We start from the raw sequence: 4,135 nt of genomic DNA, 5'->3' as shown, positions 1-4,135 counted from the left end.
AGTAATAGTATGCAGAAGATAAGAGGCAATTCAAACGAAAAGCTATTAGATATGCTACTAGAATACACATTCAACAAATAAATCACCTGCCAACAAGAAAGGAAATACTTTAGACCTAGTATTTGTGAACGAGGTGAATTATGTTAAAGAAATGATAGTTTATAATGCGAGTATTTCAGACCATAATGTCATAGAATTAAACAGTCATTCCAAAGCAAGTGAAAACAGAGATAAGCAAGAAATGAAAAAGTGGGAAGGATATGGAAAAATACAACTTCTACAGTAAAAATATAAAAATGGTCAGAAATAAATGAAGAATTAAACAAAGATTGGGATAACATTTTTCGTAAGCCGATGACATAAGGGTAAATACTGGGATATTATATAAAATATTAGAGAAAATAGGAAACGTGGGATAAATATACCGAAGAAGAAAAGTAAACATCATTCATGCATACCAAGAGACAGAAGGATCTTGTTCCAGAAAATCAAAAAGTGGAAAAAAGGTCTTGCAAAAGAAAAAATGCATGGAAAGTTATAGAACTAAAAAGTAAGATAGAAATGCAGAACCAACAAGATTATACATCAAAAGAAATGAAAAACGGGAATTGGAAGAAAAAACCCCTATGAAAAAAAAAAAATATCAAGCAAAACCCCAAAAAAACTATTATACTCATATGCGAAGAAGATGAATAAAAGAAGAACAGAAATAGGCCCTCTGAGAATTGAAGGGAGAATTAACGAATGAAAAAAGGAAATTTGCAACATACTGGCAGAACGTATAAGAGAGAATTCACCCCTAGAATAGATAATGAAGATAATGATATAGAAGTAAGGGACGAAAAATAGTGAGTATTTAGCTGACATAGAAATTAAAAATGGAGCTGATATTGTGCAGGGCCAATTATGAAATTAAAAATGGACTGCTGCATCCTGATGGATCTGCTATTTTGTTAAAGAAAGTAGTTCATTCTATCGCAAAGCCACTTGCAATATTATTAAGACAAAGTGTAGATACAGGCAAGATTTATGATGAGCACAAATTAGCATATATCACCCCCCTACTAATTTCAAAAGTGGATCAAGACTTGAGGCAAGTAATTATAGGCCTGTGAGTCTAACATCACATATTATGAAAGTGTATGAAAGGGTAATGAAGAAAAAATTATTATGAAACATTTAATAAAAAATAATTTGTTTAATATAGGACAACACGGTTTCGTTACCGGAAAAAGTACACAAACCCAACTGTTAGTCCACCGTGAGAACATATTCAAAATATGAAAAGCGGGGGGGGGAGGAAATGAAACAGATGTGGTTTATCTAGACTTTGCAAAAGCTTTTGACAAGTAACCCATATATATTAGCAAAGAAATTAGAAAACACAATATCGTAGATAAAATAGGAAGATGGTTAAAAGAATTTTTACACAACAGAACAAAACAGAGAGTTATTGCAAACGATGAGAAATCGAATGAAACCAAGGTAATATCCGGTGTGCACAAGGTACGGTGTTAGCTGCAATACTGTTTGTTATTATGATTGAAGACATAGACAGTAATGTTAAGGATTCGGTAGTGAGTAGTTTCGCTGATGACACAAGAATAAGTAGAGAAATTACTTGTGATGAAGATAGGAACGCTCTACAAAGAGACCTTAACAAAGTATATGATTGGGCAAGAGAAAATAGGATTGGTATTTAACTCTGATAAATTTGAATCAATAAATTATGGAGACAGAGAAGGAAAGCTATATGCATATAGGGACCTAATAATGAGACAATCACAAATAAGGAAGCAGTTAAAAGATCTTGGTGTGATGATGAATAGGAACATGTTATGCAATGATCAAATAGCAATTCTTGTTTTGGCAAAATGTAAAGCAAAAAATGGAATGTTGTTACGGCACTTCAAAACAAGAAAAGCTGAACACATGATTATGCTTTATAAACATATGTTCGTTAAGTCCACTTGAATATTGCAATATGATATGGTACCCACACTATCAAAGGATATTGCACAAATAGAGAGTGTACAAAGGTCCTTTACAGCTAGAATAGAAGAAGTTAAGGACCTTGACTACTGGGAAAGACCTACAATCATTAAAATTCTATAGTCTAGAAAGAGAAGAGAACGCTACATGATAAATTCAGGCATGGAAACAGATAGAAGGAATAACAGAAAATATCATGGAACAAAAATATCAGAAAGAGCAAGCAGAGGTAGATAATAGTGCCCAAAACAATACCAGGAAAAAATAAGGAAAGCACACAAGGACATTAAATCCACTACGCACCAGCATCGATAATGCAGCGTCTATTCAATGCGTTTGCAGCTATCTGAGGAATATATCAGAGTGAGCTTAGATGTGTTTAAGAATAAGCTCGACAAATATCTAAACTGCATCCCAGACCATCCAAGATTGGAAGATGCAAAATATACCGGAAGATGTACTAGCAACTCTCTGGTAGACATTAGAGGTGCCTCACACTGAGGGACCTGGGGCAACCCAAACGAACTGTAAGGACTGTAAGGACTGTAAGGACGGGTGGGCGGTGTCCGCTACGTGTCTCGGGATGGGTTGGCCGGGGGCCCGCCGCGGGTCCCAGGACGGGCGGGCGGTGCCTGCTACGGGTACTGGGACGGGAGGGCCATCTCCACCACGTGTCCTGGAACAGGCGGGCCGGGCCGGCCGCGGGTCCCCAGGTCTGCCACCAGTATTTGGGCCCCGTCGGGGAGATGACCAGATTAGAACACCATGGGTGGGGCCCTTGGCGGGTTAGGAGACTCGGTCTGGCCGCCAGGGTGGGGCCTCTAGAGGGAAGCAATGGGTTGGGCTGCCAGGAGTGGGCCCCAGTGGGGAGGCGACTGGGTATTGCCGTCACGGGTTGAGGATCATTGTGGGGAGGACACCGATTTGGTCCCCTTCCCCGGGTGGGCGCCGTGGTGGGTAGGAGACCGGGTCAGGCCGTCTGGGGTGGGGCTCACGGCCAGGAGGAGGTCTAGTTTTTCAGACCAAGCCAATTTTGCTCTAACTGCTCTTTTGCTTTAAAACTAAACAAAGAAACGGACTGAAAACAAGGACAGTTAATGGGGCTCTTTTCTCTCTGCTAATTGCATCAAAGGTTCTGGAGGGTCATGTGCTCATTTTACTCCTGCAAATGATATGTTTTCCAGAATAATAATCCGCACGTTATTCCAGAACATCAGAGAACATGAATTTGATTTGAAAGAAGATTCTTAAAGATATACTTTACAATTATTATTGTTATTAATTTCTTCATGGGATAGGTATCAGTACCAGTCATATTTAATTATATATATTTATTTTAAATTACCACTCACTGATGGTTTTTTGATTTTTGATGTTTTGGAGTATTTAAAGAGATGTATGAGGTGGTCTTATCAACTCACATATTTTCGTGTTAATTCGTTATCAGTTTATTTTACACTATGGAAAGAAGTGACGTTCTAAGCTGAATACTTTTTTTTTACCACACATATAGTAATATAGTAATAATTTGTTCATAACAATTGTTCATAAAATTAACTAATTATTTATAATTCCATTTTTTCGTTTTTGTAGAGAGAAATGTTTCATTTGCATTTTTTCTTAATTATGTAAATTGCAAGATATTAATGACAGCAAAGAAATCATACATATATTCATTATTTTGTCAAATTATAAAAATGTGTTAAATATCAGAAACAGTGTAAGATAATAATTACGATAAAACCTACAATTTTGTACGATATTTTTTACTGAAAACCCATAATTTTGAGGAGCCAGTACGATAAATCCCAACCCGAGAGAGTGGCAACACTGGGCAGGAGGAGCAGCTGCACAAACACATCAGTAACCCGTCCCGCATACCTTTGATGTAATTACATCGTTCACATCTGAGCCGGAGTTGTCAAGTACTCTTTATATCTAAGTCCGTTTTTTCTTGTTTATTCATCAAAATGCCAAGGAAGAAGCAGTCAAGAAAGCGTACATTAGCTAGAGAAAGGTTGAAAAAAAGACTTAGAAAGATAACAAGAAAGAACACCAAGATGAAGCTTGTGCATTCATCATCTCCCAGGCTAGCTGGCGACAATGAGTGGGGTCGTGCCTCGTGATACCCACTCCCGAGGGG

The sequence above is a fragment of the Macrobrachium nipponense genome, chromosome 4, assembly GCF_015104395.2.
Source record: "Macrobrachium nipponense isolate FS-2020 chromosome 4, ASM1510439v2, whole genome shotgun sequence".
Classification (NCBI taxonomy): domain Eukaryota; kingdom Metazoa; phylum Arthropoda; class Malacostraca; order Decapoda; family Palaemonidae; genus Macrobrachium; species Macrobrachium nipponense.
Note: the sequence above shows the minus strand (reverse complement) of the source record.